The 15643-nt window shown below is 41.0% G+C and overlaps 1 long non-coding RNA gene across 12 annotated transcripts in view; it reads right to left on the minus strand.

Moving 5' to 3' along the window:
* The window catches only part of LOC119035796 (uncharacterized), a 155858-nt gene that overhangs the window by 120473 nt on the left and 19742 nt on the right, over window positions 1-15643 (minus strand). For all 12 annotated transcript variants that reach the window (XR_008391203.1, XR_008391202.1, XR_008391200.1 and 9 more), the window contains exon 5: window positions 7419-7515. This is a non-coding gene — a long non-coding RNA (uncharacterized LOC119035796). The remainder of the gene's footprint in view (window positions 1-7418; window positions 7516-15643) is intronic.

The raw sequence follows: 15643 nt of genomic DNA on the forward strand, positions 1-15643 counted from the left end.
TTAAAGCTCTTACTGAGGAAGAGGCAGCTGTAGAGCTAGCATGAAATTCAGGATAGGGGCCTAAGCTAAGAATCTTGTTCCACAAGGGCAGCTGGACAGACCAGCATGACATTCGATTAGACAAAAAGTAGCAGGCAGAATTCAGGGTGGTCAACACTGGGAGGTCTGTGCATGAGCAGGACTCTACCTACCAAAGTCTAAATTCAAGAAAAGGCTCTAGGATCAGAGAAGGGACCTGGCCTAAGAGAGGCTGGAAAGCAAAGGCCACAGGCCCTGGTGAGGAACTGACAACAGGGTTGTAATCTTGAATAGGGCTGGGGGTTCAGACAAGGCAAGTGGACAACGTTTTATTCTCTTAGGAAAAAGTCAAAATATAAGTGTTATGAAAGGGAGACAACGATTGTCACGCAGGGCACAGTACACATGCCCAGAAGTCCCTCCCTGCTGGGGGTACTGGCTCCAAAATCTTAGTGACCAGCAGATCCAGTTACATCACTAGATCTTGTGTATGTGTCTACAGTGGTTAGGGGAAAATGATGGAGCATGGTACCTCCTGAAACCTCTCCAGAGTTGTGCTGATTCCATCCAATAAGGAAAGAGATTCAAACCCTGTAAAACTTAAGGAGGTGAGAGGTAGAGACCATTCCTAGGACAGCCCTCTAAGAAAATATGCCAGAAGAAATGAGTAACCCCAGAGGCCTGAATTAAGCCAAAAGTCTGACCAAAGAAAAATATACTAGACTTAGGGTATAAATGTGGACAGAGTAAAAGTAGAAGCTTGAGAATGAAAGACCTCCATGAACCCAACTGCAAGGAGCTGGGAAAGGCAGAGATTTGAGTTGCCTCTGTCAAAGACTCCCTGGGGGAGGAAAAGATGTGAAAATTTAGATCACACAGGCAGTCTGAGAAGCCTAGTAAATGAGAGATGAAATCAACTAAGGGAGGCTCTCTCTCGGTTTGGAGGAATTTGGGCCAAAATGTTGTAGATCTGAATCACAGGTGCTAAGCTGGCAGCCTCTGGAGTGGCTGGCTATTTTGGCTCTACACAGTTGGTGAAAAAGGGGAAACTACACCTTTGCATGGACTCCCCCAAGTGCTTTGTCACTGTTTTTGACGCGGCTTATTTTGCTTTCCGGTAAAGCCCTGTCTCTGCACAGCTCATTGGGAAATCAAGACCAGAAGTTGTACGTGACCAGGGGCCACTAAGGAAGTGCCCTGCCCATGTTGTCACCAGCAACTTCTTTTGCGCCACCATTTGACATCATTTCTGGGAAGCTCCCTCACACTTCCTAAGTTCTGATTGTATTGTCTAAGGACAGTCACACCAAACCACAGACCCAAAGATCCTTGTTATATTCTGCCTGTCAGCTGCTCTCCAGACAATACTGTGCCTGCATACCCAGCACGCTGGTGGGAAATCTCTGTTCCAAAACCCCTCTTGGGGTCAAGAGCATCCATTCCCATCCACCCTCAGCTTCTAGTTTGTTGTTGTTTTTTCAGACAAAACTGTGAAGGAAACAAAATGTTTCTTTAGAGACCAACTTCTCTTTTCAGAGACTTTATCTCCAACTCAGTGGTGTCTCCCTCCTGCCCCTATGACTGGGAGCACAGTGTCCTCTCCTCTCCATCCCTTGCCTTAGTCTAGTTCTCAGAAATTAATCTCATAAATTGAATCACACTTCCACATATATGACCAACATCCCTCATATCAAACCCCTTCCTGGAGTCTCTTCATTTTCAGTAGGGTCTCAAAAACTTAAATCTAGGGAAAGAAATCTCACTGTGTAACTCCAACCAATGGCAAATAGCTGAGGCAAGTCTTTGAGGGGCAGAACACATTCCTGGTGCCCCTAAGATTACACCAATTGATACACTAGCCCTGTCTCTTCTTATTCCATCACCTGACACTCTCAAGCTGTCTACTCTGCCAGCTCAGAGGCCAGGCTCCCCTGGATCTGGGCCAAACCCACTGCCATCTGGTCTCTCTCAGAAAGACAAAAGAGAGACACCTTGTTTACTCAGTAATAATTCACTGCAATAGTCACATAACAGGTGCCACCAGCTCCAGTAGATGCAGTAAGGGCATACCACACCCTCACCTCTGCCCCTATCATGGCTTACTCCTTGGGACACAGCAACAGATTTTATTTGAATGATAGGACAGGGCCTCTTAAGCACTAAACCAGAGTTACCAGTGGTGTTTTGACACTTGTGAGTTACATTACAATGACGAACTAGAGCTAAAGAACAAAGGCATTTTTAAATCTTCCCCTACAGCCATTTGGTATTTTTCCCACATATGTTGTTGCAGCATCTCTATATATAGAAGCTAGTATTCTATAAACAGGATGCTCTGGCTAAACAGGTCTCAACAAGCAAAACTGAAGTAGAAAAAGATGGCGTCTTCCCATCCCTTTCTGCCCACACCCCTTTGCTAAATCTTGTCAAAGATAGAAGAGCTCTACAAAAACAGCATGGGCCTTGGAATTGCAGACCTGAGTAGAAATGAATCCTAGTTCAGCCTTTTATTCACTGTTTGACCCTGGGCAAATTACATAACTTCTCTTTCAGCTTGCCCATGTAAAAATTGAGATAAATATTGGTTTGCAATATGATAAGAAAATATATGAAAAGCATCTAGTTACATGCTTGGCTCTTCAGGGATGTGAGTTTGTTCTTCCTCATCTAGCACATCATACACCTGGTGCCTTCATGTTACTCTCTGGCTATACAAGGCCAAGGTAGGTGCCGTGCACAAACCTTTCCTTTCTTTCCTAAACCCTATCGAAGTTCTCATCCCTTAGAAGACCTGATCTAATCATGCTGATAAAAGGAAAGCAATTCTGATGAAATTTAATTCAAGTAAAATATAGATAATATTGCTAGAGTCCTAAATTAACCATGTGTATGGGGGACAGGGGGAAGGTTCTGCATTTAAAAATGGAGCCTAGAAATTCGAATGAAAGGATAGGCAACTAATGACAAGAGAACAGGGAACCAGTACATTGGTCTCTTTCCCTGCAAGACAACCCATATCACTATGCTGAGATGAGAAACCATCAGAGCTACAGATTATCATCTGGGATTACTGAATATCACACCTCGAGTCAACAGGTCCAGAATAGAACTTGGGAGCCTTGGCTACTCCTCCTGCTCTGGACAGCAAGCACCACTTTCTTAGCCAAGAACTTACCACCGTGCTTTTTTTCCTAGGAGATTTCCAACACTATTTTAAACTCTTTGGAATCAAGCAGCAACAGGATTTGAATATGGTCATAGCCTTTGAACAGCCTGTAGGAAGACTGGGCTCCACTTCCAGAATTGCACCATACTTCTCTGAACGGTCCCAGCAAAGCCCAGATTAATACAGAAGGCAGAGTAAACCTGTGTCTTGAGTTCTCTCTCAGTAATCCAGGCGGAAGAGTACAGGGAAATTTCTGGGCTTTCCACACACAGGATGAGAAAGCAGATTATTACAACTAAAGTGGCCTAAGTAGTACAATGTGCTGTGCTGACTATAAATCACAATTTAGTATGGGAGTTTTCCTTAGCAATGGTTCATGTTCTACTTGATTTTCTTGGCAAGTCCCCAGGGAGCCCAGGGCACTAGCCCAGGCTGGGGTCTCAAAAGCCAGACCCCCCTTGGGGGTGAAAAGGGCTAGATGGCAGCTTTAGCAGATGGAGTAAAGAGGAAAGTGAAGTCTAAGGTGAAAGAGGGGCTGTTCCAGGCAGGATGATCCAACAGCATGTGCTTAGGGAGCTAGCAAAGAAGACACAATAACAAATGTTTTAAATTATTTACTATTTATCCATCAGTCACAATGGTAAAAACCAGAATTTTGCTGGATTTTCCTTATACTTTGCTAAATTTCCTTATACTTATTTTTGTTTTAATATTGTTCTTAAAATATATATGGGGGCTGAAGTATGAGGGACATGATAATCATCTATTGCATAGGCCCTCTAAAGTTCTTAATCTGATCTTTGGCTTTAACAAGAAGCAAGAAAAACTGCGATTCCAAAGCTTCGAGGTTGATACTCATTTCTTCATTGAATAAACATTTCCTGAGGAGCTAGCCAGTAAGTGCCAGGTCTTTGTCCAGTCCTGGATACAGCAGCAAACAAAATATATGGTTCCTGAGTCCCCAGAACTCAATCTAGTGAGAGAAGCTGACAATTAAGAGCAAGATCCAAAGGAAAAGGTCTGTAGTGGAAAAAAGACAAGATTACACAGCCAGCAACAGGATATGGAGGGAGGAAACCTCTTCAGGCACGCCAGCAGAAGAGACCATGGGCAGACAAGGAGCTATTTATTCAGAGAGATGAGCTGGGTCAAATAACGTCTTTATCCTCTACACCCACAGGGGAGAGATCCACTGTGGTGGCTTGCGTTCATCAAGAACAGGTAACCGGGGCAGTCACAGCCAGTACTACCATGAAACAGCTCCTTCTCTGCTCACAGCCATGAACTGTGATACGTGCTTTGTAAGCTGTGTGTGAGATCCCAAAAGTGCCAAAGAAAGATAAGACTTGCGTTGTCTACTGACAAATTCAAGAAGCATAGCAGGCCAGAAATGAGAAGCATAATTCAATTGCTAGAAGTTGTGCAACTATCTCCTCAAATGCCACCCACTTTTCTCTGACAATGCATGGAAATGAAATATAAAAGCCTGGAGATTTCACCTGAAAGGTTGGGGAAGAGACCCAACCCTTCCTAGTGAAATGAGCAGGAAGACACCTAGTGAAATGATCAGACTGCAGCCAGAAACCTCATGAGAAGGGTTTCTACTTTAGGATATGAAGTGGGCACGGATGGGGAAAGATTGTGCCTGCTGAGTTAGAGAAAGGAGCAATTCCAACAGCTCAGCCCCAGGACTACCAGAAGTTGATAGCTGTGGTGAAGATGGAGAACGAGCAATGGCAGGAGCTTCAGAATAAGTGCTCAGCCAGCAGAGCAGTGGCCTAGAGATATTTCCAAACATTTGCTCACTTTGGGCTTCCATTTCCTTACCTGAAAAATGAAGATAATAAGAGTGTGCACTGATTTCCTAGGGCTGCTGTAACAAATACTAAAAACTGGATAACTTTAAACAACAGAAATTTATTCTCTCACGGTTCTAAGCTAGAAGTCCAAAATCAAGTTGTTAGCAGGGCCATGCTCCCTCTACAGGCTCTAGGAAAGAATCCTTATCTGCCTATTTCAGCTTCTGATGACTGTCAGTTACCTTTGCCCTTCATGGTTTGTAGCAGCATAACTTATATCTCTGCTTCCATCTTCATCTGGCCATCTTCCCTCTGTGTATGTCTCCCTCTTCTTATAAGAACACCAGTCATTGGATTAGGACCAACCCTAAACCAGTATGACTTCATCTTAACTTGACTTTATCTACAAAGACCCTATTTCCAAACAAAATCACATTCATGGGTTATGGGTAGACATAAATAGGGGTGGGGCACTATTCAACCCAGTACAGAGGATCTGCTTCAGGAAGGGTACATAAACATATGTAAGGTGCTTAGAACAGTTCCTGGTACATAATATATACCATGTAAGAGTGAGCTGCCCTTCTTTTCATCTCTGGCAGACAGTAGCTGACATAGGATATGTGGATGCTCTACTTTACAAAAATCATCCTCCCTCTATCTTGAGTCAGAGGCAAGATGGAACTAGAGTTTCAAAATGAGCTGATGAGTTTATTATTATTCAGTACCTCCTATCAATACCCTAACCATACCCTCAGGCTGGAGTAAGGAAATATCTGCTATTGTCACTTCATTTGTTTCTTGAACAAAGAACTTAACATTCCAAACTAACAATGTCCTCTTCAAATTAGGATCCACTTAGAAAGAGCCTCCAGAGCCAGTAGAGAATTGTACCAGTGAGTGTACCAATCTCATCACTTCGAGTCAAGTTGTGAGTTCCAATCCCAAACTGCTTTACACAGCATATTCATCCCACAGCTTAGGAGCAGAAAGATACTGACTACTGACTGAGTTTGAGGTGGAGATTTGCTACCTCTACGATATCCTACTTTCAAATTAAAGGAGGAGAGAAGCTTAGGAGCAGAAAGATACTGACTACTGACTGAGTTTGAGGTGGAGATTTGCTACCTCTACGATATCCTACTTTCAAATTAAAGGAGGAGAGAACCTATTCTCCAGAAGGAGAATTCTTCCTGATTCTTGCTCCTGCTCTTGCTCCTTCTTTTTCAATAAATGGGTTTGGGAAACTACCCAACTAAAAAGAAATAGAGCCAGCCCTGAGTGGTGTGGCTCAGTGGGTTGGGCGTCACCAAGCAAACCAAAAGATTTCCAGTTTGATTCCCAGCCAGGGCACATGCCTGGGTTGCCAGCCAGGTACCCAGTTGGGGGCATGAGAGTGGCAACCAATCGATGTTTCTCTGACGTATCAATGTTTCTCTCTTTCTTTTTCCCTCCCTTCTCTCTCTCTAAAAATTAATAAGTAAAATCTTTAAAAAAATACACACATCACAACTGCTGTCTTCATATCAAAATAAATTCCAAATAAAGATTTAAATTTAAAGATTTTAAATTACATATACACACAAAGTTCTCAAAGAAAATGGGCAACTACTTTTATCTCAAAAATAATTTTGAGATAACAAAGCAAGCCTTGTCTTTTTCAATTTATATATTTTAATTAAATTCATTGGGGTGACATTGGTTAATAAAATTATATAGGTTTCAAGTGCACAATTCTATAATAGATTATCTGTAATTGTACTGTGTTTCTTCCTCCAAAGTCTAGTCATCTTTGGTCACCAATTATACCCCCTTTACCCTCTTCCACCTGCCCCTACCCCTTTTCCCTCTGGTAATCACCATACTGTTATCTGTGCCTGTGAAGAGTTTTTTTGTTTTTGTCTTATATGTTTGTTTGCCTAATCCCTTCACCTATTTCACCCAGCCCTCCAAGTCCCCTTCCCCTCTGACAGCTGTCTGTCTATTAAAGCATACCTTCTCTAAGCACAGGCTTAGTAGGAGAGAAAACTATAAAGGAAAAAATTATTTTGACTACCTAAAAACATAAAACTTCTAGGCAGAAAAAAAAACTGCATAAACAAAGATGAAAGCAAGATGACAAACTGGGAACAACTCTGTACCATATATAAGAATCAACACTTTAACTCTTACAAATTACTGGGAAAATGTACAAAGGACATTAAGTGATCCAAAGAAAAAAATACAAATGTTCAAAATACATCTGAAAAGATGATAATCTTTAATATTCAAAGAAATATAATTTAAACCATACTTATTGCATGTTATATCTGTTACTATTTGAATTCATTTTACTTGAATTAATTTATTTATCCCCCCACAAAATAGGTACTATTGTCATTATCCCCACTTTATTATCAAAAATGAAACTGAGGGAAGAGAGGTAAATGACTTACCCAAGGTCACATAGTAAGTGGCTGAGTCAGAATTCAAGACCCAGCAGGCTGGCTCCAGAGTTACATTCTCTGTTACAGTGTCAAGACCATGTCTCACCTGTCAGATGAGGAATACAAAAAACACACAACCCAGTGTTATTCATAATATGGAGAAACTGGCAATCTTATAACTGTTGATAGAAGTTAACATTCTTAAAGGTTAAAACGAGTCAACATTTTAAATGTGCATATCGTTAACTCAGCCATTATTTCCTGAAGTTTATCCTAAGGAATAAGTATACAAGTATGCAAAGATCATAACATTTATCAGGGTATATAATAACAGTATCAAAGAAAGTATATAATAACAGAAAGTATAAAATAACAAAAATATTGCAAATAAAAAGCCCAATAGGTACACAAAAATCCAACAAATTCATTCATTCAACAAATATTTATTGAGCACCAATTGTGACCAAGAACTGTTGTTAGTGCCAGATATAAATTAATGAGTAAAAAAAAAAATCCCTGTCTTCACTGAGCTTACATTCTAATGGAACTTGTTAGACAACAAAAAAATAAAATTTTAAAATGTATATCAAGCCCTGGCTGGTGTAGCTAAGTGGATTGAGCATGGGGTATGGACTAAAGGGTCACAGGTTTGATTCCCAGTCAAGGTACATGACTGGGTTGCAGGCCAGGTCCCCAGTGGGGGATCACACAAGAGGCAACCACACACTGATGTTTCTCCCCCTCTCTTTCTCCTTCCCTTCCTCTCTCTCGAAAAATAAATAAAATCTTTTTTTAAATGTGTATCAAGTGGTGCTAAATGCTATAGAGAAAAATAAAAGACAGGAAGGAAATACGAAAGAAAGATTTGTTACAATTTTAAGTAGGGGAGTCAGGAAAGGCCTCACTGATAACAAATGAAATAGATTAAATGTTAGAGAATAAAGTGCATTACGGTATAGCCACATATTGAAATACAATTCAAAAACTTACTCTGTATTGGTTAACATGAAAAGATGTCTATAACACACAATCAAATGAAAAAAATTTTCACCGGGACTTCCGCCAAGATGGAGGCATAGGTGGATGTGCGGTGCCTTCTCACACAACCAAGTTTAGAGACAACTAAATATTAGCAACAGAAAACACAGCCAGAACACGGAAAATTGAACTTTTCGGAAGTCCGTTAACAACAAATTCTTCAGCCTGACCGGTAAGGGGCGAAACCAGCGGCTGGTGAGGGGTTGCACAGGAGGACTTGGTCAGCCGGACTCAGGAGCGGAATCCAGAGGTGCGGAATCCAGACACGTGGAATCCAGGCGCAGGGTTGGACCTAGTGAGTGACCACGGAGGAGACAGCGGGGAAGCGGTGCTGCATGTTGACTGTGGTCGCCCATTTGTGCGCCAGCAGACAGGCGAGGGAGTGGGCAGTTGGACCGGGGCCCCCACAGGTCCCCGCGGCAAGCGGCAGCAGAAGGCGCCACCATTTCCCCGCTCTGACCACGCCCTCACATACAGCGTCACAACCCAGCGACCTGGGAGTCTAAGGCACCGCTTCTCACACTTAAAGGGCCAGAACAGACCAAAAATGTCGCGAGAAGATCTCAAAGCCCCACAGCCCATAGATCTAAGCGATGAAGAAATAGCAAAACTCTCAGACGCACAGTTTAAAACACTGGTCATCAGGATCCTCACAGAACTGGTTGATTATACCGACAAATTAGACAAATATATGAAGGCGAAACTAATTGAAATGAATGGAATTACACAGGACACCAATAGCAATGAAAAGGAAACTGGGACTCAAATCAATGGAGTGGACCAGAAGAAAGCAAATAATGGCCAAACAGAAAAGAGTCAGGAAGCAAGAATTCAAAGAAATGAGGAGAGGCTTAGGAACCTCCAGGACATCTTTAAACGCTCCAACATCCGAATTACAGGGGTACCAGAAGGGGGAAAGGCACAGCCACCAGTGGAAAACTTATTTGAACAAATAATAAAGGAGAATTTCCCCAATCTGGCAAAGGAAATAGACTTCCAGGAAATCCAGGAAGCTCAGAGAGTACCAAAGAAGTTGGACCCAAGAAGGAACACACCAAGGCACATCATAATTACATTAGCTAAGATTAAAATGAAGGAGAGAATCCTAGAAGCAGCAAGAGCTAAGGGGACAGTCACCTACAAAGGAGTCCCCATCAGACTGTCAGCGGATTTCTCAAAAGAGACCTTACAGGCAAGAAGGGGCTGGAAAGAGGTATTCCAAGTCATGAAAACCGAAGACCTACAACCAAGATTGCTCTATCCAGCAAAACTTTCATTTAGAATGGAAGGACAGATAAGGTGCTTCTCAGATAAGATCAAATTCAAGGAGTTCATCATCACCAAGCCCTTATTATATGAAATGTTAAAGGGACTTATCTAAGAAAAAGAAGTTAAAGAAACATGAACAGTGAAAGGACAACAAACTCACAGTTATTAACAACCACACCTAAAACGAAAGCAAACTAAAAGGACAGCTAGATCAGGAGTGGAAACATAGAAATGAAGATCTCAAGGAGGGTTAGCAACAGGGGAGTGGGAGGAGGAGATGGGGGGAGAAGGTACAGAAAATAAGTAGCATAGACAGTAGATAGAAAATAGATGGGGGGGGCAAGAATAGCATGGGAAATATAGAATCTAAAGGACTTGAGACACAGGGTCATAAACTAAAGGGGGGTAATGGTGGGGACAGGGGGTAGGGTGGAGGGGAATGAAGGGGGGAACAGAACAACTGTAACAGCATAATCAATAAAAAAATTTAAAAAAAATTTTCACCATATACATACAAAAAATTGGTAACTATGTGTGGTAATGAATGTGGTAATCATTTAACACTGCATATGTATATAAAATCATCACACTGTACACCTTGAACTTATATAATGTTGTATGTCAATTTTATCTCAATAAAACTGGAGGAAAAGGTAAAAAAAGAATTACAAAACAGTATTAAAGAAAAAAAACCAGGAGGGGGGGTTTGGCAGGGCACAGGAGAGCAACAGGGGAAAAATAGGGATAACTGTAACTGAACAACAATTTAAAAAATTTTTTAAACAGTATTAATGTATGATTCCATTAATATGAAATTACATGTTGCATATATGCTGATATTTTAAATGGGAGAAAAGAAAAACATAGAAGATTGATAATACCAACCAAGGGTCCAGAATGAGTGCCAGACAAGTGATACAGGTGGCATTTGTTGTTCTCCCAGCCACTCACTCATCCTCCTCCCCACACCTACGCTGTGTTCCAAAAACGATCTAAGGATAGTAAACCCACATACCCCCACCAGTTCTTTAACTCTCCCCAACTTCCCTCACCCTTTTCCCTCCTCTTCCCAGAAGCCAGGTCAGTGACAGGATAAAGGGATAAAAGCTTAAGATCGAGGTAAGCTGAGGGGGCATAAGAGGGAGAAAAACTCTCCTAGATCTGGATGGGATTCCTCTAATTTTGGCACATGGAAACAGATTCTGAGAGGCACACTTTCACCCTGCATATCTGTAAAGCTTAAAACAAGGCTATCTGATTCAGAGTCCCTATTTCATCTCTTATTTATCCCCAAAAGCCTTGCAGAGCAACCAGGAGGTGACATTCACAGGGAGGTTAACAGGCACAGTAGACCAAGGCTCTGCACCTGGAACAAGTACCTGTATCTCCCTATGAGCAGAAAATGACAGAGCTAAGCCCTTCCCCCCGCACCTTATCCCTTCCTCCATGCCTGCACCTAACAAGCTATCCTGGCTAAGGTAAACTCATGTCCAGCCTCACACATCTACCACCACCTTGCCACAACTACCCCAGAGTTTTTCACACACCTCTCCACTAAGATCCTCAACACTAGGTTCCTGCTAAGTTGCCCAAGGTGGTAAGACATGCTAGTTTGTTTGGAACATTCTCTGTCTGGGGCGAGGTTTTAAATAACCTAGTGGACAGAGTCCAGATGTATCTACTCTCAGATATGTAGGAGCATATTACATTTCTTGCCTGAACATAAAGCCACCAACAAGAAAATGGAAGCTTTCCAAAGATGGAATCCATGTAGCTATCCCCTATTTCTCTCTCTCATTTTAAAATGTCTATTCATTTCAGAGTGAGAGGAAGGAAGAGAGAAACATCTCTGTGAGAAACATCAATTGGTTGCCTCCCATATGTACCCTAACCAGAGATCAAACCTGCAACCTAGGATGTGCCCTGATGGGAATTAAACCCCTAAACTTTTGATGTACAGGATGACGCTCCAACCAAGCTACACCAGCCAGGGCTTTACCTATCTCTTCATCCTAAAAGTAAGCATGGGGGCACATGAGAAGTAGGAGACCTAGAAAAAGATTTAAGTGTTTGAAAATATTTCTCACATACTCTCTATCACCGCTTGGCTATCTACAATATGCCAGATCCTGTGTTAAGTGCTGTCATATACTATCACCAAAATGAAAAATCACTTTTATCAAACATCCCTACCATGTGCTACTAAATTTAAAAAGCCTAAGGCACAGGCCCTGGCTGGTTTGGCTCAGTGGATTGAGCACACACCCGCAAACCAAAGGGTCACAGGTTCAATTCACAGTCAGGGCACATGCCTGAGTTGACAGCCAGGTCCCCAGTAGGGAGGGCTTGAGAGGCAACCACACATCAATGTTTCTCTCCCTCTCTCTCCTTCCCTTCCACGTTCTCTAAAAAATAAATAAATAAAATCTTTAAAAATAAAAAGCCTAAGGCACAAATAGATCCAGATGTCCTGCTGACAGGTGAAAACACAGGCTTGAAATTAGAAAGAGGATAAAAATCTGAGATCCTCCTGAGGGTTGCAACATAGAAGTCCCATTACATACTATCAGTCCACAGGCTTAAAGACCCCAGGCCAGTTTCTGCTCTTTCCTGAGCCTTCAGCAGGGAACATCATACACACACACACACACACACACACACACACACACACACACACACACACAAATCCTCCAACACACTTAAGTCTGCAAGTAAAAGAAATTCTTCACTAGTGAGAGTACAAGATGAATCAGAGAAAAACCAAAAGCAATCATCTCTTCAGGAGAATAACCTCTCTTCTCTCCATCTCTACTTTTCTCCTGTCTTCCTTGAACATGTAGTTTTTGAGCAACTTCTATTATGTTCATCACTAGAAGATGTAACATAAGACATGTCTCCTGCCTTCAAGAATTTATTCCATCTGGAAAGACAAAATCAACACACAGAAACATGTTATAAAAAGAGGACCCCAAGATTTCTAGTGCATGGAACAGGAAGCACAGAGATGCTAGTAAGACAAAAGGGTTGGGTAAAGTAAGACAAATGGTGGGGTATCCTGATGTACACAGATATCAATTTCAAACACAATCTCCCCTTTTTTGTTTCATTCTTAGTAAGAGATATATTCATTTCATGAAATATCTCAAATACAAAAGTCCAAGACACAAAGTTGGGAATCATTCACTAGACAAAAGAAATCTTTCGCTTTGCTGTAAAGTTTAGAGATACTATTTGATAACCTCACAACCCCTGTCCCAGGTGCCACACACACATACACGTACACAATGTTTATATTCAATTTTGTAGGATCATCTTTAGAGGGTGAAGCAAATTGCTTTTGAAAAGTTTATAAAAGACACTCTGACTAATGTGGCTCAGTTGGGTGGGTGTCATTCCCACAAAGCAAAACATCGCCAGTTCAATTCCCAGTCAGGGCACATGCCTAAGTTGTGGGTTCAATCCAAGTCAGGCAACATGTGAAAGGCAACTGATCAATGTTTCTCTCACATCAATGTTTCTCTCCCTCTCATTATCCCTTTCTTCCCCTCTCTCTCTAAAAAAAAATTATGCTGACAGGTGAACAGATAAACAAAATGTGGTATATACCTAACATGGAGTATTGTTCAGCCCTGAAAAAAATCTTGTCATGGTACATGGATGAAGCTCAAGGACATTCTGCTAAGTGAAAATAAGCTAGTCACAAGAAGACAAATACTGTATGATTCCACTTTTATCAGGTATCTATAGTAGTCAAAGTCATAGAAAGAGAAAGTAGAATGGTAGTTACCAGAGGCTAGAGGGAGGGGAAAATGAGGAATTGTTAAACGAGTATAACAGTTTCAGTTTTGCAAGATAAAAAAGTTCTGGCAATCTGTTGCATGACAATGTGCATATACTGTACACTATACTACTTATTACTTACTATACTACTTAATGGTACACAAGTGGTTAAGATGGTAAATTTTGTTATGTGTTTTTTACTCATTTTTTAAAAAGGCGATGCACCTGTAGGTTAAAAAAAATTCTGCAACACAAAACGATACATATAAAAAAAAAGAACCTTCATGAAGTAGTCTGCGTATAAAGTACATAGAGTCCTCCCCTTCATTCATACAAATACTAAAGCTAGCATGCCATAAACACACTTCTGTGCCTTTAGTTTTCTTTTTATTTTTAAATAATTCATTTTTTATTGTATTTTTTTCATTACCATTTATCCTCCCTAGTTTTCCCTTAATAAGTCTTGGAGATTGTTCTGCATACGTGTATCTAATTCTTTTTCATAGCTGCACAATATGGTATTATCTAACATAATTTACTCAATTAGTATCTTATCAACAAATGATGTATTTTTAAGCAAAATATAAAGGCTTTGTACATGAATTCTGCATATTTTTCCTCTCAGTAAAAATGTTCAGATTTCACTCTATGCTCCAAGCAACTATGAATGATGACTGATATTTCTTTTGGTGTGAATTTAATAGTATTTCACCTTGGCTCATTTCTACTGGGCTATACAAAGGATAGGGGGCAAAAAACCTGGAATTATCTTCTGGAGGCAGCCCCTTGTCAAACAGGCTTCCCCTGAGAGGTGAGTATTCTAAGAACCCATTCATATTAGTGAACTAGCTGGTGTTATTGTGAGAGGCTGCATTCACCTTCAGTGGATTTTTTTTAAGACTCTTCCAATGCACTTGCCCATTTTATGATGGATAATTTACCTGCCCACACCGTGCTGAATGTTCAGCAGTTTCTGACCAAAAACAGCTTGACTCCCATACCCCACCCTCCCTATTCACCCAATTTCTTCCCAAGTGACTTTTTTTTGTATTCCTGGATGAAAAAAGTCTCCAAAGGGAATGGTTTTCCCGACATGGGGGAGGTGAAACAAAAAAAAACAAACAAAAAAACAGCAGAAGCACTAAAAGGCATAAAAATCAATGAGTTTAAAAACTGTTTTGAACAGTAGAAAAAATGTCTCAATAGGTGTATTACATTAAATGGAGAGTACTTTGAAGGTGACTGAAGTTTAAACATGTAAGAATCCACTTTTTTTTTTAAGATTTTTATTTATCTTTAGAGAGGAAGGGAAGGAGAGAGGAGGAGAAATATCAATGTGTGGTTGCCTTTCATGCATCCCCTGCTGGGAACTGGCCTGTAGGGAACCAGCCTGCAACCCAGGCATGTGCCCTGACTGGGAATCGAACCATCATTGTCTGGTTCGCAGGCCAGCACTCAATCCACTGAGCTACACCAGCCAGGAAGAATCCACTATTTTTTATAAATAAATTCTGTTTTCATGCAGAGTCCCTCCTTGTATATTGATTTTGTCATGATCACAAGAAGTCCCCAAGGCAAGAAAGGAACAAAGAAACACAGAAAATACACATCATCCTCTGAATATTATGGTCATCCTTTACTCCATCATCCTTATAAATGGCTTGTCAATAGCATACCCTTTACTGTGTTTAACTCTGAGGAAACTTTAAAAGTATGTTTATATATATATATATATTTTTTTATTACCTAAGCAATTTTTTAAAAGCAAGCACCTCTTTCATTTCAATGTCTCTGAGCTTGCTAATTCATTTCTTTTAGAGAGAGCATAGGGAGGTAAAATGAGTGAGGACTCTACAGACATATCAACGTTCAAATCTCAGTTCTGCTATTTCCAAATTAACACCTCTCAGAGCCTCTGACTTGTCATCCGTAAACTAAGGGCAGTACTACCTATCTCCTACATATGTGGAATTACCATGCAGGGCAAAAGTCCATTCAAGAGGACCAAAGTCTTATCTCTGTTGAACTAGCACTGCCTGGCAAGTCTAGGAACTGCTTAGAGAAATGGTAAAGAACAACAAAGAACCTGACCAATTGATGAGAGAAAGAGGGTTTCTGTCAGAGGCAACAACACAACATGCAAAGGG

This window comes from Artibeus jamaicensis, unplaced genomic scaffold (assembly GCF_021234435.1).
Source record: "Artibeus jamaicensis isolate MK-2021 breed Jamaican fruit bat unplaced genomic scaffold, CSHL_Jam_final contig_3174, whole genome shotgun sequence".
NCBI classification, from domain to species: domain Eukaryota; kingdom Metazoa; phylum Chordata; class Mammalia; order Chiroptera; family Phyllostomidae; genus Artibeus; species Artibeus jamaicensis.